Source organism: Chionomys nivalis, chromosome X, assembly GCF_950005125.1.
Source record: "Chionomys nivalis chromosome X, mChiNiv1.1, whole genome shotgun sequence".
Classification (NCBI taxonomy): domain Eukaryota; kingdom Metazoa; phylum Chordata; class Mammalia; order Rodentia; family Cricetidae; genus Chionomys; species Chionomys nivalis.
Window position 1 is genome coordinate 20,325,977 of NC_080112.1, and position 24,137 is coordinate 20,350,113.

At 43.2% G+C, this 24,137-nt stretch overlaps 1 pseudogene; it reads right to left on the bottom strand.

Annotated features, from left to right (window-relative positions):
• Window positions 1-23,151: 23,151 nt before the first annotated feature.
• Window positions 23,152-23,794, bottom strand: LOC130868066 (high mobility group protein B2-like; annotated as a pseudogene).
• Between the last annotated feature and the right edge of the window lie 343 nt (window positions 23,795-24,137).

Sequence of the window (24,137 nt, forward strand, 5' to 3'; positions counted from 1 at the left end):
TGGCAGCCTTTAACTGAAGGGGCAGAGAGGCTTATATAGGGCTTCTTAGGGGCAGAGTTTTCCCAGGGAGAAGAGGGATTGGTTAGTTTTTCCCTGCCCAGGGATTGGTCAGTTTAGCTGGTCAGTGGCAGAGGTGACTCTGACTTCATGGCCAAACTGTGTTTCTTTCACTGATCCTTTTTAGCTTTTTGACTCTAATCTTAGGACCAGGGCATATTTCTTTCACTGGCTCTGATTCTAGGGACAAAGTGTGTTTCTTTGACACTGGTTTCAGAGTCAGGGCATTTTTGTTTGGTCCTGGGTTCAGGGATAAAGATGTTTTTCTTCCTGGCCCAGGTCTCAAATACAGGGTGTGTTCCTTCTCACTGACTCTGGGTTCAGAGTTGGGGTGCTCAGTGATTGGTGGGTTTCCTGCTCCAGTTGACCCTTTTACCCTACTTCCTAATTTTGCTGCTGTCATGAAGGGTAATGTAAATATCTGGTGTGCAGGCTCTCTGATATGTGACCCTGTGAAGGGGATAGTAGGCCCACAAAGGGGTTGAGACCCACAGACTGAGAACCACTGGATTAAGGCCATGTGGTGAATTGAATGTGGACGTTTCTCACAGGCGCCGATCTTTGGAAACTTGATCCCCAGCTGGTGGCATTGTTTCAGTAGATTTAGAGCTGTCTCCTTGTTTGAGGAGGTATGACACCAGGGGTAGGCTTTGAGGTTTCAAAGCCAAGTGCCATTTCAAATTCTGTGTCTCTGCTTTCTGCTTGTGATTTAAGATGTGAGCCCTCGGGATCCTGCTCCAGTCTGCTGCTTGCTACAGTGCTTCCCACCATGACAGACTCTTATCCCTTTGGAACTGTAAGCCCATATAAATCCTGCCTTCTATAAGTTGCCTTGGTTATGGAGTTTTATCACAGCAACAGAAAAATAACACAAAATGATAGGCAGTCTGTATTCAAAACATTATTCTATGGGGCTGGAGAGATGGCTCAGAGGTTAAGAGCACTGGCTGCTCTTCCAGAGGTCCTGAGTTCAATTCCCAGCAACCACATGGTGGCTCACAATCATCTGTAATGAGATCTGGCGCCCTCCTCTGGCGTGCGGGCATACATGGAGGCAGAATGTTGTATACATAATAAATAAATAAATCTTAAAAAAAAAACATTATTCTAGAAGGACTTATAAGCCAGCTCACAGAATGTGGGTTTTCGTCTTCAACTCCCTCATTAGTTTATTAGTGTATCCAACCAAGACTTCTTTTTAAAAATATATTTATTTATTTTTATGTGCATTGGTGTTTTGCCTGCATGAATGTCTGTGTAAGAGTGCCAGACCCCCTGGAATTGGAATTATAGACAGTTGTGAGCTGCCATGTGGGTACTGGGAATTGAACCTGGGTCCTCTGGAAGAACAGCCAGTGCTTTTAACCATTAAGCCATCTCTCCAGCTCTAATCAGAACTTCTTTTATGCATTTACAAGCAAGTATGGCTAGATAATCCCCATTTCTTTCACAAAAGTTATCATGTTCTTCTTTTTTCACGAGATTTTTATTCTCAGCAAGTGAGATGGGAACCCTACAGAGTTTGAGAAGTACCGTGGTTTATATTTAGAGCTATTTTCTCACCCTCTACTGAGACTTGGCAGTGAGGGCGGAAAGGGTGGAAGAGCACAACCTCATTGGTGTCTAGTAGAACAACCCAGCGGAGAGATTCCTGTTGGAACAGCGAAGGTGGTGAGAGTTGGGCGTTCCTGATGCTATTTCAAAGCCATCTTATATAGATCCGATGAAATACTACTGGCCTTCATATATAGATCCGATGAAATACTACTGGCCTTCACAACAAAGCACAACAGTGCCTTCGAAGGTCTGGCTAAGTGGTGTGTTAGAAAAACAGAATTCAGCCTGTTGTGCTCAGATTACAACCCCCAGAGAGAGACCACCAGAGAGACCCAGACTGTAATAAGCAAGGTTTAATCAGCACAATACAAACATGTTTGGAACTCATCTCCATCCCCATTACAACAAGGTAGAGAGGAGTTGTATCTCCTCTGTGGGGTAAGCTTTTAAAGAGAATCTTTGAAGCTGCTTTGGCATGGGTACAAGGACTTTTGCTCCCTCCCATTCTGTTAAGTTAGCTTTTTCCTTGTTCTTAGAGCAAGGCCACTGTTCCTGAGTTAGGCCATCTTTATCAGCCTGTACCAGGTAGCTGGCTGGGCTGAACTAAGAGACCTTGTGCTCGGAATCTCCTGGGTGGGAGAGGGGAAGGCCACTATCTTCCTGAGAAAACATTCTGCTAGGAAATTTCTGATTGCCCCTTTGAGAATAAGAGGTGAGGGTCCCACAAACTTGGCGGTGGTGGCGGTACACGCCATTAATCCCAGCACTCAGGAGGCAGAGGCAGGTGGATCTCTGTGAGTTCAAGGCCAGACTGGTCTACAGAGCGAGTTCCAGGACAGCTAGGACTGTTACACAGAGAAACTCTGTCCTGAAAAACCAAAAGGAAAAAAAAAAAGAAAAACACAATTCTTAGTCCTTTTCCTTCAAAGAAGTACTTAATTGGACATCATTCTTATTTTATTTTTTTAATTTTTTTAAATTTATTTATTTATTATGTATACAACATTCTGCTTCCCACACACCAGAAGAGGGCGCCAGATCTCACCACAGATGGTTGTGAGCCACCATGTGGTTGCTGGTAACTGAACTCAGGACCTCTGGAAGAGCAGTCAGTGCTCCTAACCTCTGAGCCATCTCTCCAGCCCCCATCATTCTCATTTTAATTCATTGTTTCTTCCTGGAAAGCTATGGCAACTCTTCTAAGAGTAAAATTGTTTGTTTTGAAAAAGTCATATATACATACAATGTATCTTTATCATCTCCACCTCCACTTCTCTCCTTAACTCCTCCTGGATCAATCTCCTACTCCGCATCCCCACCCTACTTCATCTCTTCCCCTTAAAAGATAACTCATTCAATCCAATTTGTGCTGCTACTCTACTCCTGTGGGGGAGGCCATCCACTGGAGTGGTGGACCTACCATGTTCCACACCCTTAAAGAAAGCTGACTCTTCGTCTCCTGGAAGCCACCAACTGTAAACAGCCCCTCTGTTAGGGATGGAGGCGCATGAGCTCCTCCCCCTACAGGTGGGAATGTTGAGTGATTTGATCTTGTAAGGGTCTTGTGCCAACAGCCACGGCTGCTGTGCGCGCCTGAGGACAGTGCTCCTGTGGTGTCCAGGGGACACTGTTTTACATCAGTCCTCCCTGACCTCTTTCTGGCTCTTACGATCTTTCTCCCTCCTGTCTGTGATGGTCTCTGAACCTGGGAGGGAAGTGGAGTGATGTCCAATTTGTGACTGAGATCTATACTGACACTTATACTCTTATCACTTTGACCAGTTGTGAATTTCTGTGTTAAGTGCCTTCACTAGCAGAATAAAAACCCTTCTCTGACATGGTCTGAGAGCTGCAGTAATCTATGAATATAGAGAGGGGAATTTAGAGTGCAGTCCAATGCTATGTGCATTTTAGCAACACAACAGTAGTAGTTGTTCATCCTTTGGCCTATGACCTCCCCGATTATGGGTTTGGGGCCAGATTTATACTACCAGACATGTGTTTCCTTCTGCGGAGTGAGCCTCAAATCCAATCCAATCAAAAAGTGGCTGGTCACTCATAAGATTTGTGCCATTATTTTATTCATGGGTATGCCTTGACATGCTGGTCATTGTTGTCACAGAGTTCACAGCTGGCTATGACTGTTGATGACACCCCAACCCCCAGCCAGCCTACATAGCGCCTTTCAGTACTATGAAAACTAGGCATTAGGTAGGTCACATCTTAGGCAGGTACCAACTGATTAATTCACATCCTGGGTCCAAAGTCAACAGTGTCTTCAGCAACAGAGTTTTACCATCAAGTTCTGGGAAGCAACTATGCCGGGTTTTTTTTTTTTTGTCAACTTCACATAAACTATATCCATCTGGGAAGAAGAGATTCAGTCAGATATGCCTGTAGGCAAGTCTATGGGGGAATTTGTGGGCAGTGCCATCCCTGGGCACCTGGTTTGCATAAAATAAACAAGCTGGGTGATCCATAAATAGCAAGTATTTGGATTATACAGGTACCCAGAATTAATCTTACAAATACAAAATTCAATGTGATATTTTGTATCTGTGGGTCAAAATGTGGTATTTATCTTTCTGAGTCTGAGTTACCTTACTCAGTATAACAGTCTCTAGTTCCATTTACCTGCAAATCCATAATTTACCTTTTTTTTTTTTTTTTTTTTTTTTTGGTTTTCCAAGACAGGGTTTCTCTGTGGCTTTGGAGCCTGTCCTGGAACTAGTTCTTGTAGACCAGGCTGGTCTCGAACTCACAGAGAGATCCGCCTGCCTCTGCCTCCCGAGTGCTGGGATTAAAGGCGTGTGCAACCACCGCCCGGCTTACTTTTTCTTTATACTGCACAAAATTCTCTGTTGTAGAGACACCTCATTTTCCTTACCCATTCTTCAGGTGGTGGACATTTAGGCTGTTTCCATGTCCTAGCCATTGTGATTAGAGCAGCAATGAACAGGGATGTGCATATGTGTTTCCGTAGTAGGAAACCAAACCCTTTGGGTATACGCCCAGGAGTGCCCCAGCTGGGTCTAGTTCTAGAATGAGTTATCTTTTAAGGGGAAGAGATGAAGTAGGGTGGGGATGCGGAGTAGGGGATTGATCCAGGAGGAGTTAAGGGGAGAAGTGGAGGTGGAGATGATAAAGATACATTGTATATATATATGAATTTTTCAAAACAAATAAACAATTTTACTCTTAGAAGAATTGTCATAAGCCGGGCGGTGGTGGTGCACGCCTTTAATCCCAGCACTCGGGAGGCAGAGGCAGGCAGATCTCTGTGAGTTCGAGACCAGCCTGGTCTACAAGAGCTAGTTCCAGGACAGGCTCCAAAACCACAGAGAAACCCTGTCTCGAAAAACCAAAAAAAAAAAAAAAAAAAAAAAAAAAAAAAAAAAAAAAAAAAAAAAAGAAGAAGAATTGCCATAGCTTTCCAGGAAGAAACAATGAATTAACTCTCTACACCAATGTCCATTTGCGTTCCCAGCAACGGTGCATAAGGGCTCCATTACCCACACTCTTGTGAGCTTTTGTTGTCTTTTACTAATCTCCCTTTTGATTGGGTAATATGAAACCTCAAAGTAGTTTTAATTTGCATCTCTCTGATAGCGGAGGATGGTGACCAAAAAGTGTTGTTTTTCTACTGTTCTGTGTTGTGGAATGTTAGATGAAGATGCGTTACATTTGTTTATGCTGTGGAATGTTTGTTTAATTATGCAAAGATGTGTTGCATTTTTTGTGTTGCATTTGTTTAACTCTGTGAAACTGTGTTATGTTGCCTGTCTAAAACTGATGGAGGAAGGTCATTGGTTAAATAATAAAGAAACTGCTTGGCCCTCATAGGTTAGAACATAGGTGGGTGGAGTAGACAGAACAGAAGGCGGGGAGGAAGAGGAAGTGAGCTCAGATGCCATTTCCTCTCCTCTCTGAGGCAGACGCGATGCCGCTCCTCTCCAGAGCAGACGCAATGAAGCAAGCCACCAGGTCAGACATGCTGAATCTTTCCCGGTAAGACTGGTGCTACACAGATTATTAGAGATGGGTTGATTGGGATATGAGAATTAGCCAGTAAGGGCTAGAGCTAATGGGCCAAGCAGTGTTTAAAAAAATACAGTTTGTGTGTTGTTATTTTGGGGCATAAGCTAGCTAGGCGACCAGGAGCTGGGGCGGCAGGAACACAGCCCGCAGCTCCTACTACAAAATGGCGCCCAACGTGGTAGCAGCAATTTCTCTGGTCTGCTCTGCCTGCTAGAGGCAAGCAAGCGCTCTCATCTAAGAGAGGCTTCCTGACTCAGCTTCAGCTGCAAAACCCTGCAGCTCATTAAGAGGTCCTGCCACAAAACACTTAAATGGTATTGATAAAAGCTGACTGAATGCTTATTTGTTTTCAGCCGTAGCAGGAAAAAAGTTGTGCTGTTTAAAAATGCTGGCTTTCTGGGCCGTCCTGCCAGGGCAAACTCTGACTGTTTGAGGCAGGAGGGCCGGCTACAGAGAGAGGACTTGAGTGTTGCTTAATACTGTTGCAGCTTGCTTGCTGGCAAGGACCTTGAAACGCCATAGACTTAGACTTGTGGCAATAAAAATGGCTACAGCCGGTATCTCCGCCATGAGGCTGGAAAGCTAAGGAATGGGCTGGATCCAGCCATCAAAGCCACAGCTTTCGTCCTACTGATATTGCTTGGTAAATTAAAGACTCATGTGGTCAGAAAAAGAGAGATATACAGTAAAGAGAGATTCAAAGACAAAGAAAACTTTAAATGATTTACAGTGTGTTTAAAAATTTATGCAGGCTAAAAGTTAAAGTTCTTAAAAATAAAAAAGAAGAAAAGGAAGTAGTTGGGTGTGGTAGTACACACCTTTAATCCCAACACTTGGGAGGCAGAGGGAGATTGACCTCTGTGACTTCAAGGTGTGGTAGCACACGCCTTTAATCCCAATGCCTGGGAGGCAGAGACAGAAGGATCTCTGAGAGTTCAAGGACAGCCTGGTCTACAGAGTTATTCCAGAACAAAGAAATACAGAAAACTTGTCTCAAAAAGTAAAAATAAACATAATAGAGTTAAAATAAAGCTGCACAAACATGGAAAATACACAGAGAATCTTGATACTTTATGCTATTATGCTCTCTTTGAATTGTTTGAATGCTGAGGAAGGAGCAAGAGCTGATAAAAGATATTTGTTTATAAATGCTGCTGAACTAATACAAGACAGATATTTTGAAAATACCTTGACTTCAGAATTTGGATCTAAGGATATGATACTTTGGAAAAGAGATTCTTTTTTTGTTTTCACAGACGATGACACCCTGTGGATTGCTTCCATCCCAATATGGTATGATAGACCACGCCCTCCTGAAAGGTTGCTGTGAACACCTTCAAAAAATTACTTCACTCAATTGACGACTGAGATGAACCTAGCACACAGGTTATACCCTGAAATATCTGATTAACAGCGCCCCCATTCAGCAGGAAGCAGTTTTAGAGAAATAACTACGTCCATATTCCCAAATATTGTTTATAAATGTTCTTTTACATTTAAAGGGGGATATGATATAGATATGAATAATTTGCATTGATATGGATTTTGCTTTAGTGATTTAAATTTAAGGTCAATTTTGTTATATGTATATGTATTTCTGATATTAAGGTATTGTGTAGCTCATGTAAAAATGTTATGTATATAAGTTGTTAATGAATAGTTATCTATAATAGTCAAGTTTGTAGTCATGTTAGATTTTCTAGATGTACATAGATATATTTTAGATAGACATTCTTCATATCTTTCAAAGACTATGGAATATGCTATTTAATGTTTTAATAACTTAGGACTTTTCATGACAATGAGACACTCTGCTCCTGGCAGCACCAATCTACTTCAAGAAGAAGATGGGCATCGAAGAGGATCTTTATGGAAAGAAACTGCTCTTGCCTGGACTGTTGCATAAACTGGACACAAAGAACCCTTCAGAGAGAGGACTGCTGAACTTGCCTAAAGGTGAGATGATCTTTCGGGGTTCCTGATTCATGAAAGAGTCTGCGAGACATTCTGCAGGACACAGCAGATAGTGACTGAACTGCCTTTGAAATTTTCTGCTTCATGGAAATGTCTGCTGGAAACTATGGGCCTGTAGGCCGAAGATGGATGCCCCAACGGTACAGAGAAACTTTGGGTGACTGTCAAGGCAGCGAGATGTCTCTGTCATTTCTAGAGTTTGAAAGTTGCTTATTTCTTGTGTGCTTAGGTAATATTGTATCCTTCTGGAGTCTTTGATGGAGTTGAAGAATAGTTAGTTATAGTTATAGTTTTCCTTAGTTATGATAAATATAAAATAGATGTAAATATTGTAATTTTTACTTGATAACTGTTTTGTTATATGTAATTTTGCTATGTTAAAGTTAAAGACTTCCTTTTTTTTGTTTAAACAGAAAAAGGGCAAAGTTTTGTAGTAGGAGCTGCGGGCTGTGTTCCTGCCATCCCAGCTCCTGGTTGCCTAGCTAGCTTATGCCCCAAAATAACAACACACAAACTGTATTCTTTTAAACACTGCTTGTCCCATTAGCTCTAGCCCTTACTGGCTAATTCTTATATCCCGATCAACCCATCTCTAATAATCTGTGTAGCACCAGTCTTACCGGGAAAGATTCAGCATGTCTGACCTGGTGGCTTGCTTCATTGCGTCTGCTCTGGAGAGGAGCGGCATCGCGTCTGCCTCAGAGAGGAGAGGAAATGGCGTCTGAGCTCACTTCCTCTTCCTCCCCGCATTCTGTTTATTCCACCCACCTATGTTCTAACCTATGAGGGCCAAGCAGTTTCTTTATTTTTTAACCAATGACCTTCCTCCATCATAAAACACCTGATTGGTCTAATAAAGAGCTGAACGGCCAATAGCTAAGGAGGAGAAAGGAGAGGCAGGGCTGGTAGGAAGAGAGACGAAATAGGAGGAGAAATCTGGGAAGAGAAGATTGAGGAGCAAAAGGAGGAGAGGAGGGCATCAGGGGCAGCTACCCAGCCACACGGCAAGTCACAGAGTAAGAATTAAAGGAAGGTATATAGAAGAGAGAAAGATAAAAGCCCAAAGTCAAAAGGTAGACAGGATAATTTAAGAAAAGCTGGCTAGAAACAAGCCAAGCTAAGGTCAGCCCTTCGTAAGGAAGAATAAGAGTCTGATAATTTATTTGGGAACTGGATGGTGGGCCCCCAAAGAGTAAAGAGAAAAGAGTAAGAAAAAAACAACAGTTCTGTACCTTTTATGAACAATGCATCCCAGAAATTTTTACAAACCAGTTTATAGGAACTTACTCTTTTTTTCCTTCCTTTCTGAGGTGGGAGTTAAACCCAGGGCCTTCTGAATACTAAATGCCCCAACAGTTATGGAGACACTCACCCAGGTTCTCTCAATATTTTCTTTTCTTTTATGTGTGCAGGTGTTTTGCCTGCACATGTGTCTGCACTACATGCATGTCCTGAGAAGGCCAAAAGAGAATGTCAGATCCCCTGGAACTGAAGTTACGGATGGTTGTGAGACACTTGTAGATACCAGAAACTAAACTCGGATCCTATGCAAGAGCAGCAAGTGCTCTTAGCTGCTGAACCATCGCTCTGGTCCTTTTTTTGCAGCTCTTTAGTGTTTCTTTATGTGCATGTACACTAATTTTTTAAGGTTGGGTTATTTCCAACTTCTAGTTATCCAGATGAATAATTAATCTTGTATATGTAACATTTTGCACATTTCCAGGAGTAGAATTACTAATTAGTTACTAATTTATGTCATAAGTAGAAAGGGACTTGGAAAAGGGAAAGAGATAGTAGGGCAAGATGGGATAGAAGGAAGGCGACTATGATCAAAATATGATACATTCACGTGTGCAAATGTTGCTGCAAAAATTTTTTTGTTGTTGTTGTTTGCTTTTTTGTTTTTTGGTTTTTCGAGACAGGGTTTCTCTATGTAACAGTCCTAGCTGTCATGAATGAGGTCTTATAGATGAGGCTGGCCTCCAACTCACAGAGATCTGCCTGCCTCTGCCTCCCGAGTGTGGGATTAAAGGCATGCACCACCGCCACCCAGTTTGGCTTCACATTCTTAGGTAGCTGAGTAACTCACAATTGTACAGCTGAGGGCAAAAACAACTTTATGATAGCAGCCTGAAACTTTGAATACAAACTTTTGCCTTAGAAAAACGATGGCTCGGAGTGGGATTTTTGCTGGATAGTGTCTTTACAAATTTCTTTACAGGTGGAACTTTTTCACTTAAGTTTTGGCAGGAAAGACAGTACACTGTGCTACATTTCCCACATTACAGATAAGAAAAGGCTATCTACAAAACACATGAAAACTTGCCAGGTGATGGTGGCAGCGGTGGCAGCCTCTAATCCTAGCACTTGGGAGGCATATCTCAGTGAGTCTGAAAACTTGAGGCCAGCCTGATTTATAAAGCGAGTTCGAGGACAGCCAGGACTGTTACACAAAGAAGAAACCCTGTCTCAAAAAAACAAAGAAAACCAAACCAAAACAACAACAAAAAAAACCTTATAGTATTTCTAAATGAGCTCAGAGAGATTAGAAAATGCTACCAGATGGCAGAGGACAATGTAAGTCAGAATGAGAAACATTCAGAAACTAGGTAGTTGATCTCATGAACACACTAGAAACCAAACAAAAAGCCATTTAGAAATGCAGACTTAACTACAAGGAATGTAAGAACCAATAAACCCAACAGAGAGTGGTTTGGAGAAACAGATGCCAAGGACAGTCGTAGGGATTCGGAAGACATGAAAAAGCTTCTGGTTTCCTCGTGGTCTTGTAAGAAAACAAACTTTCATCTTCACCACAAGGAAGAATAAAAACATCAAGCAAACAAATTTATGAATAAACTCATGTGAGAACAAACATCACAGGACAGAGCATATTCCTGAAATTGGGAGACTCTGGAGACACACGGGACCAGAACGTTTGCTTAAATGAGGCTAAAGCCACTGGGGACTGGAGGCTGAGTACAGGCTAGGGAGAAAGTGGAGGGCCTACAGGGGCTGCTGTTAAAGGGGCTGCTGTACTTGTCTGTTGTGATAAATTACCTTGGTTAAGGGTCTAGAGGTGAAAAGTACATGTAGAGGACCCGAGTTTAGTTCCCAGTGCCTGCATATAGTGGTTTACAGCTGTCTGTAACTCCGGTTTCGGGGATCTGATGACCTCTCTGACCTCTGTAGGCATGAAGCACATGTGCCATGTATATACACGCACACAGGCAAAACACTCATACACATAAATAAATTAATATAAAAAATGCAAAGCACCATATCTAAGGCAATTTGTAGAAGGAAGGGTTTACTTGGGCTTATGGTTCCAGAGGGATAAGAATCCATGATGGTGGGGGGCGTGGCAGCAGGTGGTAGTCATGGTGATAAGAAAAGGAAGCTAAAGGCTCAACTTCCAACTGCAAGAATGAAGCAAAGAAAACAAACTGGAGTGAAGGCGTAAGTCACAAACAATCCCACACCAGTTTGGAATTATGATTAATAGAATGGTTATTTATTTAAAGGGGAAAACTTACAGATCACCGTCCCAGACAACAGCCCTCTGCACAGTCAGGAAATGAGCCTAGTCGCTGGAAGTGGAGCCGGAAGCCAGAGAGAGAGGAGAGGGAAGTGGCTGCTTTTTTAAAGGGAGAGAGACCACACCCCAATGGGCTGGTATCTCAGCAGCTATTGGTTGAAGGAGCAGAAGGAGCTCCTGCAACACCCGGAGAGCTGGAGGCTTTGACTTGCAAAGTCTGCCTCTGGTGATGACTTCCTCCAACAAGGCCTCACCTCCTAAACCTCTCCAAACACTGTCATCGACTGGGGACCAAGTGTTCAAACATCTAAGCACATGGGAACATAACCATCACATCGCTACAGGGACATCCTACTGCTTCCCAGGATTATATTCCAAGAGTACCACTAGGCATCCACAGGCTTGGGAAAGTCTGGAGAAAGCCTGCTCCCTGGCTGGAGGTGGAAAACAGCATCCATGTCACAGGGTCTTGAACATTTTGTATTTATGTTTTCAAGGAGGAAGCTGAGTTATTTGGGGGTTGCTGGCCCATGAGACGAGATGAGGTCCTAAAGTGTTTGGAAGCCTGTGTCAGAGGATGTGAGCTCGCTGAGATGTTTGCTTTTGCTGTCTTAGGCTATAAATTCCTTGGAACATTGGAGTTCTCTGAGTTTCAGGGTATGAGGTTTCTAGGATGGATTCTAGATCTATATCCTGGGGTATGACTCTGGACATTTTGGGTGCTCTCCTTTCCGAATGTAGGGCATCACATACTTCAAGAGAGAAGTCTCGGCCGGGCGGTGGTGGCGCACACCTTTAATCCCAGCACTCGGGAGGCAGAGGCAGGCGGATCTCTGTGAGTTCGAGACCAGCCTGGTCTACAAGAGCTAGTTCCAGGACAGGCTCCAATGCCACAGAGAAACCCTGTCTCGAAAAAAAAAAAAAAAAAGAGAGAGAAGTCTCCTCGCTGGTTTGTTTGCAGCTGTGCTATGGTCTTCCTGAACTCTGTGGTTCCTTTGCATTTTTAAGTTTTCATTTTTATTTTAGGTATTTCATATGTTTGAGTACCATATTCCTTAATTGTAGATATTCATGTTTTTAAGATCTCTTTGAGATCACATTGCTGTTCTAAAGTGTATTGACCAAGTTTTTGTGCCAACTTTATGACTATGACCAAAAAATGTGAGGCCAATGACTTTCATAAATCAAATATTACTTTTATTTTTATTTTATAGTATATGCCCAATGTGTGTGGGTGCCTGAGGAAGCCGGAAGAGGGCATCTGAATTCAGCAGGGTTTTCTAGAGGGGACAGATGTGACAGCATGGAGAGATTTGTATAAATATAGTACATATAATTATATTAGCTTACTTCTAATTGAACAGCTGAATCACACCTGAGTATTGTTTAGGCCACTTGCTGGGGGTCTTAGCAGTCCCAGTCTAGTACCAAAAACCTGGAAGGTTCCTAGAGAGTTGCTGGCCAATGATGGAAGTCTGGCAATATTGTTTCTGACGTCAGCAAAGGAAGCAGTAGTAACAGCAACAGGGTAAATCAATGTGGTAGCAAGAGGGAAGACCCAGTAAGAAAAAGGCAAATAACCTTGCTTCTTGTCATGCTCCCTTTAAAAAAAAACTGGGCTGATACCAGAAGTTGTACCCGCATTTAGAGTGGGTCTTCCCACATCAATGAAGACAATTTCCTAACTGACCCCCACCCCATCAAATTGATTCTAATTTGTGACAAGTTGACATTAAGACCAACCATGAAGGGGCTGGAGAGATGGCTCAGAGGTTAAGAGCACTGCCTGCTCTTCCAAAGGTCCTGAGTTCAATTCCCAGCAACCACATGGTGGCTCACAACCATCTGTAATGAGGTCTGGTGCCCTCTTCTGGCCTGCAGGCAGACACACAGACAGAATATTGTATACATAATAAATAAATAAAATTTTTTTTTTTAAAAAAAAAAAGACCAACCATGAAGTTGGGGTCATAGGCAGTTGTAAACTTGCCGATGTAGATGCCGGGAACTAACTCAGATCCCTTACAACGGTGGTTCTCAACAACCTGTGGGTTGTGACCTCTGGGGTCAAATGACCCTTTCACAGGGTCACCTAAGACCATCAGAGAACACAGGTGTGTACATTATGATTCCTAACAATAACCAAATTATAGTTATGGAGTAGCAACAAAGATAATTTTATGGTTGGGGGGGTCACCACAACATGAGGAACTGTGTTAAAGGATCACAGCGTTAGAAAGGTTGAAAACCACTGCTCTAGGTGAACAGAAATTGCTTTTAACTGCTGAACCATCTCTTCAGCTCCCCACCCCCAAATTAATTTTTAACTATCTTTTTGTGAAATCTCAAAGACAAACAAGACAGCATTTTGTTCCACTTTCTAATATTGTAACAAGCTATCAGGGACTGGGGAATTTACAAAGAATAGCTTATTTGGCTCATGATTTTAGAAAGTAGGAAGTCCAAGAGCATGAAACCACCAGCTGTTTAATATCTTGTGAGAGCCTCCCTGCTCTATCACGACATGGCTAGGGATTTCGCATGGCAAGAAAGGCAGATCTCTGTGAGTTCGAGGCTAGCCTGGTCTACAAGAACTGGTTCCAGGACAGGCTCCAAAGCTACAGAGAAACCCTTTCTCGAAAAACCTAAACCACAGCCTGGTCTACAAGACCTAGTTCCAGGACAGGCTCCAAAACCACAGAGAAACCCTGTCTCGAAAAACCAAAAAAAAAAAAAAAAAGACTCAAAACACATGCACATATGAATTGGGGATTAAGTCTCTAACCATGATCTTTTGGGGGACATATTCGAACCATAACAGAGATAGATGTTTGTGGTTTCTATGCATGAGGGTACAATGCCTCTGAGCTGTTTTAGGTCATTTATAAAAGTGGCTGTACTTTAATATGTTTGAGAGTCTTTATACTGTGGTATGTGTGGTATCTTAGTTTCTTGGATCTTTGCTCCATAGAGTGCCATACTTAGCATTATAATATTATTTTAGCCTCAAAACTTTATTGGTTTGAGAGGTTGGTGTTCCAAACTGTGTGGCTCAGTATCTGAGGATTCAGGCATTATATTTATTGAGTTGGATGTGGTGGTGCATGGATTTAATCCCAGCACTTGGGAGGCAGAGGGAGGTGGATCTCTGTGAGTTCAAGGCCAGCCTGGTCTACATAGTGAGTTCTAGGCCAACCAGGACAATATAGTGAAACTCTTTCTCAAAAAAAAAATGTTTGCTTGTTTTATTATTTATCTGTTTGTTCATTTATTGTTGATTGATTGATGTAGGGACTGGAGAGATGGCTCAGCAGTCAAGAGGGCATGTTATTCTTCTAGAGGATCTGAGTTCCATTACTAGAGATCATATTGAGTGGCTCACAATCAATTTTGACTCCAGCTCCAAGAGCTCTGTTGCCCTCTTCTGGTCTCTGCAGGCCCTGGACTTACCCCACACAGACACACATATGCACATAATTTTAAAAATATTTATTATGTTTGCATGTGCCCCAGTGCACATGTATAGGTCAGAGAACCAGCAAGAACTGGTTCTCTCTTTCCACTCTGCGGATTAGGCTTGATGCAAGCACCTTCAGAGACTGAAACAGCCCTTTGTAGCCCATGTCCTGTGGCTCTTGTTTTGAACATTTTTTTGGTTGTGAACCTAGCCTTTAACAGCTGAGCCACCTCTCCAGCCCATTTTTGAACATATTTTGAGATCAAGGTCTTGATCACTAGTCCTGGCTGGCCTTGAACTTGCCATACTCCTTCCCCAGTGTCCTGAGTGTTGGGATTACAAATTTGTACTGCTGCACCTGGCTAGTCTCTGAGCTTTTAGAGGATATGTGTCTAATAGCACTCAATAAAGAGGACTACTGAAGAAAACACAAGCAGAAATAAAACTTTCCACAGAAAGATGCGGTGGGTCTACAGAAAGTTTGGTGGCAAGTCGCACTCATAGAAAGTAGAAGGGGACAAAGTAGAGGAACTGGGTCACTCAGTCAAAGAAGGAGCTTTTTTTTTTTTTTTTTTTTTTTTGGTTTTTCGAGACAGGGTCTCTCTGTGGCTTTGGAGCCTGTCCTGGAACTAGCTCTGTAGACCAGGCTGGTCTCGAACTCACAGAGATCCACCTGCCTCTGCCTCCCGAGTGCTGGGATTAAAGGCGTGCGCCACCATCGCCCGGCAAGAAGGAGCTTTTTAAAAGAAGTAATTCTGTGAAGGCTTACTTTTCTTTATGTCTCCCCCTCTCTTTGAGTCTTTGTGAATGCCATGTGTGTGCAGGTGCCTGTGGAAGCCAGAGGAGAACACCAGAGGTCTTGGAGCTGGAGTCAGAGGTAGCTGTGAGTTACCTGACGTAGGTGAGCTTGGGCCTTCTGAAAAATCACTAAGTGCTGTTAACCACTGAGCTATCTCTCCGGCCCCACCCCCACCCCAATAATAAAACCATAAAAACCAGTGAACAGAGCACTCAGCCTTTTTAATGCACTATGAAAAGACAAAGCCTATGAAACAAGGGCTTCAAAAAAAGGAAAGAAGCCCAGATCAAAGGCACAGGAAATAGTTTCAATAAAATAATAGAAGAAAAAATTATTCTATTCTATGCATATAAATGTTTTGCCTACATGTATTGCCACATGTGTAGATCTGGTACCTAAAGATGTTAGAAGAGGGAGCTGGATCTCCTGGCATTGGAGTTGCAGATGGTTGTGAGTCACTATGTGGGTGCTAGGAATCAAACACAGTCCTCCATAAGAGCAAGCCAGTGCTCTTAAATGCTGAGCCATCTCTTCAGCCACCTTTTCACCCCCTTAAAAACATGGAGTCCAGTTTGTGTTGGATGACAACTGAACATGAGTCCTGCCCTGGGGTGTGTTTAATATACCCAGTGTCACCTCATTGAAGGAAATGGATTTTCCCTCTCCCAGCAGGTATCAACTCTGAATAACCTAGGAGGGAGACAGTCAGACTTGGTCATATGTGAGAGTTCCCCTGGTGGTACTGGTTTTGAAGGCATGAAGGGGTCACGGAGGGCAGCTGAGACTTGGTACTTCCGTGTCGGGGCTGGAGTCCCTGAAGAGAAGCCAGGAGATACCACTGATGAAGGTGCAGCCTTAGTTGTAGTACAAGTCCTTGGAGTGACGCACCATCTATCAGGGACAGCGTCCCTTAAGAGAGCCCGGGAAAGGCTGTTAGTAAAAGTGAAGCCCCGTTTCAGCTGGAGGCCCCGGAATTTTTGAGCCGCAGGTAACACGGAACCACTACCAAGGACAGCAGCCGCCCTACCATGGAAGGGGTCTGAACCTAGGAGACAGGCTGTGTGTGCTGCAGAGGACGGAGTCAGAGAAGTGACCCAAGAACTGTGGAGGAAACCAGAAGATTGTGAGCGAATCCCAGACATTGGACCCTGGGTTATTTTCATTGTTGAAATTTGCTTTTGCTTTGAGTTAATTGTGACTGTGTCCTGGTTTTCTCTCTAGGAATAAGAAATATTTAACTTCTGGTTTCACAGGAGCCCACAGCTGAGAGACTTAAGACTTTGAAAGATACTTTGGAATTTTAGGGAGATTTTGAATATTCTAAAGAGACTGAACTTTTAGCCAGGTAGTAGTGGTGCCTGCCTTTAACAGAAGCACTTGGAAAGCAGAGGCAGGCAAATGTCTGTGAGTTCAAGGCCAGCCTGGTCTACAGAGCAAGTTCCAGGATAGCCAAGGCTACACAGAGAAACCCTGTTTTGGAAAAACAAAACAAAAAAAACAAACAAAAATCTTTTAAAAAGAAAAAAATGCCCTACAGTGTTGTGGGATATTTTGATCACACTCTGACAATAAAGTTTGCTTTGAATTAGAAGGCAGCGCTGGCTACTAGCTGACCAAAACTAGCCAGAGAGGTTTTGGAGGACTGAGGACATAGAGAGAGACACAGGAAGCAGTAAACGGCTTGGAAAGATTCTCAGCCCTTTGGGACTGAGGCAGGAGAGAGGGAGGAGGCCACTGATCACTTTTCTATTACTTTCCTGATTGTTCAGGTTCTCACCCCGATATCTGACTCCCAATTTCTTACTGATTAAGAATAATTAGATAAACGCTCCACTACAGGCTTAGTTACATGTCAGTTTTATGGAGGCCTTTTCTCAATTGAGAGTCCCTTTTCCCAAATAGCTCTAGGTTAGGTCAAGCTGACATAAACTTAGCCAGAACACTGTTCCTTCTTCACTGTTCCCTGAGCCTTAGAGAGTATGATATCCCTTTTATCCTCAGCACTTTGACTAGTTATGAGTCTCTGCAGCCGCTACTGACCACTGCAAAAGGAAGCCTCTCTGATAAAGCCGACAGCATCACTACTATAGGCATAAACATCGTTATTTAGAAGCTGACTGATAGGGACATGATGTCCCTTTAGCAAAGTAATAGCAATAGCTTCCCCACTAGGGCCTGTCACCCACCCTCCACGCCCTGGGCTTTGACTGGATTTACAGTATTAGACGTGAATTCTCTCTTGTGGAGCCGATATCGAGCCCAGTAAGAAAGCTCGCCACACATTTGCCACTTCTGCACCAGTGGCCTCACTTCACCTACTTGGTTAGTATCGTTGCACACAGGGCTCAAAGGCGAGTAAGACTGTTGGTGAGAATTCTCACTCTGCATAACGTCTTCTGGCAGTGAGAGTTAACCAGCAGGGAAGACGCTTCCAGCTACGTCCTGTGGCTAAAACATGTATTGTGTCCAGTAATAGGGTCTTACCATCGAGTTCTGGTGGGCAACCAACAACAAGGGCAATTACGTTGTTTTGGGGGCCTCAGAAGCCTCCATAACAACTCATAAGAAGTAGCCCACCTTCGACACTGGGGTTTTTGTTAAATAACCTATATAGCTCTTGGGAGTAGTCCTGTCCACCCATACAGGATACGGTACTTCTGTCCAAACTCTTTTTAAAAAACATTTTTTTGTTTCTTGATTATTTCTATCAAGCAGATGTCCTTATGGCTGTTTCATATAGCATTAACTTCGGCTACCCTTCCCCATCTTTCTACCCACTCCCCGTGCTTGAACCTTCCCACTCCCAGTGTCCTCCTTTCCACTTGCACATGGGTTTCGCTGATCCCTCCTAAAGAATATTTTTCTCCTCTCATGGGCTCCTTTACAGTTTTCTGGGCTCTATACACACCCACTCCTACATAAATGCTCTACACAGAGAAGCCAGAAGCTAGGATCTACATATAAGAAGAACATGTGGTGTTTGTCTTTCTGAGCCTGACTTACCTCACTTAATATAATCTTTCCCATCTGTTTTCCTCCAAATTTTATTTTTCTTTATGGCTCAATAAAATTCTGCTGTGGGTTGGGAATGTGGCTCAGTTGGTAATGTTCTTCCCCATCATGCATGACGCTCTGGGTTTGAGACTCACCACCACATAAAACCGAGGACATGACACATGCCTGAAACTCCAGAGCTTGAGAGACAGGGGCAGATGAATCAAAAGTTCATGGCCATCCTTAGTTACATATTGACACGGTGAGCTTCAGGCCAACCTGGGTTATGAGAGACTCTGCCTCAAAAAAAGTTTCTTGTGTATATGTACCATTCCATTGTCCTGCTAATATGAACGGAGTAGTGGTCAACATGGGCGTGAGCATTTCTGTAGACTATAAAGGCCTTTGGGTTCATGCCCAGAAGTGGTATAGCTGGGTGATATAGAATATCTATTTTTAGCCTTTCGAGAAACTTCCATGTTCGTCTCCATGATAGCTGTACCAGGTTGCCAGTCAAGAGTCTATTTGTGGGTTCCTCTATCCCTATATCCTCACTGGCGTTTGTTTTCTTAATGGCCATTCTGACAGGGGTTAGACGGGATCTCAAAGTAGTTTTAATTTGCATTTTCCTGATGCCTAAAGATACTGAGCACTCCAAAAACTATGTATGTGTCTTTTGCGCTTCTTCTGAGAACTCTCTGTTCAGTTCTTTCGCCTTAACTGTTTCTCTTACAGTGTTTAGATCTTTGGTGAAGACGGCAGGTGTAACTCTAGCACTTGGGAGGTGGGGACAAGAGGGTCTGGAGTTTAAGGTCAGCCTCAGCTACACAGAAAGCTTGAGGCCAACGTGATCTACATGAAATCCCCTCTTGAAAGTACAACAGCAAGCAAACATCTTTCCATCTATTGTTTGTTTGTTGCCAGTATTTTGTGTGGAGATCATTAAAGTCCCAAAACATCTACAAAGTACTTGTTTCCACTAATCTGGAAGCTTCCTCACTGCCAGCTAGCTTTCATAGTGCCAGAAGGCGCTGTTCAGTTTGCTGGAGAGACAAGGTATCAATAATGAGCCCTACATACCAATATCAACCTGCCAGGTAACATGCCCCGACAAGCACAATTGGCGCTACTGTCATGAACTGGATTTGAAACCCGATCCACAGGCAGAAATCACACCTGGCTCAATGGTTAAGAGGTTAAGAGTGTGTACCACTTGACGGGAGGTAGTAGTGCACGCCTTTAATCCCAGCACTCGGGAGGCAGAGGCAGGCGGATCTCTGTGAGTTCGAGACCAGCCTGGTTTACAAAGAGAGTTTCAGGACAGTCAGGGTTGTTACACAGAGATATCCTGTATTATAACAGTGAAAAGAAAAAGAGTGTGTGCTTCTCTTGTAGAGGACTTCAGTTCCCAGCTCTTTCGTTAGGCCGCTCACAACTACATGTAGCTCCAGGAGGATCCCGTGGCTCTGGACTCCATGAGCACCTGAACTCATGTGCACATGCCCACACACAAGCACACAGACACACAGGTAGGTGGATAGGCAGACAGACAGACACACATATGAGCAGATAGGTCAGGAAAGAGGGAGGGGAGAAGGAGGAAGAATGACATCCGTGGATGCATGCACACACATAATTAAACATAAAATAAATCTTACATAGGGAAGAGAGAACAGGCCACAAGAGGGAACTTAAAACTGTTGTTTAGCTAAATTGACATGGAGTCAAACTGTCTTCTAAATATTTATGGTTATACCCACAGACAAATGCTACTCTAAGTTTTAATCACAGAAGCCTTTCCCCAGTGAGCGAGGCTGAATGAAGAGACTCGTGGCCACATAAGGTGCTGAGAATGAGTGACGGCTGAATGCTCAACCCTAATCAAAACATTTACACCGTCCCCTCTAAGGCTAAGGTTGCACTGAAGAAAGGGGGGCAGAAAGAATGTAAAAGTCAGAAGAGATGAAGGAGAAGTGTTACAAAATGACATCTTCTGGGCAGGATTGAGCTATTGCAACCCCAAACTCGCAGCAATTGCCGGTGACTGCAGGCATGGATGGAGGAGGGGCTGGGGGAATCTTGCTTCCCTCTGCTGATCTATCTGCTGATAGATTCAGGGAAAGGGGTAGTCATCGCATTCAGTTCTGTATCTATTGGTGACCCCTTCAGGCTCCAATAGATAGTTTCAATCCAATGGCCACATGAATGACCTTGGTTAAACTAAAGGAGTTACTAAACAAAACCCAGTCGTGAATCTGGGAAAGGGACTGGTAAGATGGGGAGGGGACTAATAGGAATGGGAGGAAGATAAGAGGAGACAGAGCATAATCAAAATGCATTATATATACATACAAAAATATCAAAAGCTAAGTGAGCAGACAAAACCACTCAGTTCTAATATAAATTGCAGGGTATAAATGGCTAATTCCACATGCCAGCTTGCCTGGGTCATAAGATGTTTCCTATTCCTGCTAGCTAGAGGTCTTACTTCTACAAGAATGAATTCTAGAGACGGAACAGTAATTCTGCTGCCCTAGTAATGAAGAATGGCACCCACCCACTTTGGGTTCCTTGTGCCCGAGTCAATAGGCAAAGATTAGGTGTGGGCTGGTGTGACCACTAAAGGGGGGTAAGGAAGAGTATTCTGGAACACAGGGATCCCTTAAACCCCAAGGCTTAGAGCATTTATAAGTTTTTCCACAACTTGTGACTAAGGTCAATGGAAAATTACAACAGCTTAATCCAGATAGGACTCCCAATGCTCACATGCTTCAGAAATGGAGGTTCGAATCACTCTGGGTAAAGAACTATGAGCAGCTTAGAGATCGAGTAGAAGAAAGAAGGTAGTTATGAGTACTACATTGTAGTTGGTTGGTTTTTACTCTTTGGGGGCCTGCCATCCAGCTCCCAAATGAATACATGGAGGCTTATTCTTACTTCTAAATGCCCAGTCTTAGCTTGGCTTGTTTCTAGGTAACTTTTCTAACTTAAATTATCCCATTTCTCTTTACATTTTGCCTCTGGGCTTTTTACCTCTCTTTATTCTATTTATCTTTCTTTCCTCCTTGCTGTGTGGCTGGCGTATGGCTGGGTGGCTGGTCCCTGGCATCTTCCTCTCCTCCTTTTCTCGCTCCTCACTCCTCTTTTCCCGAGCCTAGATTTCCCCTCCTGTCCTTTCTCCTGCCTCACTACTGGCCGTTCAGCGCTGTATTAGAGCATCAGGTGTTTTAGACAGGCAAAGTAACACAGCTTCACTGAGTTAAACAAATGCAACATAAAAGAATGCAAAAGATCTTTGCGTCATTAAATATTCTGCCGCATAAACAAATGTAACACATCTTAAACTAATATTGCACAGCAGTGCATATAACCGGGAGTTTAGTTACAGAAACAAGGCTTCTAATCCTATTTCCTCCTTGTTGTGATTAGAGTATATCTATGGATCAGGTATCTTTCTTCTCTTTCCTCTCTTATCCTTATTATTGCCACCGACTGTGTTCATATCAGTATTTGCTATAGGATGGCTCAGTGGTTAAGAACACTGGCTGCTCTTCCAGAGGACTGGGGTTCAACCCCCAGCACTCACACCTGCCTAGATCTGACCCTCTCCTCTGACCTCAGTAAGCACATGCTGCACAGACATGCATGCATGCAAACCATTCGTGCACAGAAAATGGAATAAAAACTATTTTTGTTTTTTTTTGTTGTTGTTGTTAAAAAGAAAAGGAAACATGTGAGAACATTTTCTCTTCTTCTAGGAAGGGGGCAAGCATTTGGAATAGAACAGCTATAACATGATAAAACACTGACCAAAAGCAGCTTAGGGAAGAACCTTTTCTTCTCTGTTTAACTCAGAGCAAGAGTTTTTGAGTGGAAGCCGTGGAGGAGCCCTGCTTACTGGCTTGCTCCTTGGCTCTCATTCAGCTACCTTTCCTATACAGCCCAGGCCTACTTGCCTAGGGATGGCGCTGACCAGAGTACCTAGGGCCTTCTACATCAATTTACAATCAAGAGAATGCTCACAGACATGCCCACAGGCCAATCTGATAGAGGTTCCCTTTGCCCAGGCATGTCAAGTTGATAACCAATATTAGCCAACACAGGCTGGTTAGGTTGTTAGTGTCCTTGTCCTTGCTGTTTTGTCTCTCTTTATTTTGGAGAGTAAGGGTTATGGCCTTATTGTGTAGCACAGACTGGTCTCAAATTATCCATCCTTCTTTGGTCTCCGAAGTGCTAGTATTACAGGTGTGTGCAACCACATCCAGTTTTTGTTTTTAATATACATTATTTTATTACAAATTTTTTTAAAAAAAATAACAAGAGAAAATGCAACATCCTAAAAAAATTTACTGGTAATACAAATTCCTATGTATGTTTGCTGTGCTACCATAAGAAATTAAAGAAACCATTAAATATTTAGGAACATTCAACATCAAACGCTTTTTTTTTTTTTTTTTTTTTTTTTTTTTTTTTTTTTTTTTTTTGGTTTTGGAGCCTGTCCTGGAACTAGCTCTTGTAGACCAGGCTGGTCTCGAACTCACAGAGATCCGCCTGCCTCTGCCTCCTGAGTGCTGGGATTAAAGGCTACAAACTCCTTTTATAAAAAAGTATTTTCTCTACAAAGAATCTCATCAGCTATACAAAAATCTGTACAGTTTTTATACTGAAGCTAATGTTGAGCTGCACTTGAATTTCACATTCTTAGCAAAATAAGTTGCCTGAGCACATACACTCCACACATTTTAGAACAGCCATTTATTCTTCATCCTCATCTTCTTCCTCATCATCTTCATCTTCTTCCTCCTCCTCCTCTTCCTCATCTTCTGGTTCATTCTTCTTCTTTGAGCCTGTTGGCCTACCAGGACCCTTCTTTCCGACTTCGCTTTTGCCCTTGGCACGGTATGCAGCAATATCCTTTTTATATTTCTCCTTTAGTTTAGCTGCCTTCTGCTCATAGGGTTGTTTATCTTTGGCAGACTGTTCAGACCACATCTCACCCAATTTTTTTGCAGTATCTCCAATAGACAGGCCTGGGTGTTCACTTTTGATCTTTGGGCGATGTTCAGAGCAAAACAGGAAGAAGGCAGACGGTGGTCTTTTTGGAGCATTAGGATCCTTTTTCTTTCCTTTCTTATCACCTTTGGGAGGAACGTAATTCTTCATCTCCCTGTCATAGCGAGCTTTGTCGCTCTTGGTCAAATCTTCAAACTTCGATTTTTCCTTTGCAGACATGGTCTTCCATCTCTCGGAGCACTTCTTGGCGAACTCGGCGAAGTTGACCGACGAGTCGGGGTGCTTCTTCTTGTGCTCCTCGCGGCACAACGAAGAAGGCATACGAGGACATCTTGCCCTGCGGCTTGTTGGGGTCTCCCTTGCCCATAGCTGACGGTGGCGCGGCATCTACCTGGCGCGAGCGCGTCCCTCCGAGGCCAACACGGACACTTCCTTCCCCAAGCTCCGGCGAGAACTCCCACATCCAGTTTTTTATTCCATAATATTTGTATTGATTATTTGGGAGTGTCCTATCATGAACCCCAAGCACACTCACTTCCCAGTCCTCCCAGGTCTCCCTTGGATCTCTGGGAGTTAGAGTCCAGCCTGGTCTACAAGAGCTAGTTCCAGGACATGCTCCAAAACCACAGAGAAACCCTGTCTCGAAAAACCAAAAAAAATAAAAATAATAATAATAATAATAAAAAATAAAACCTCCCCTCCAGAAAAAA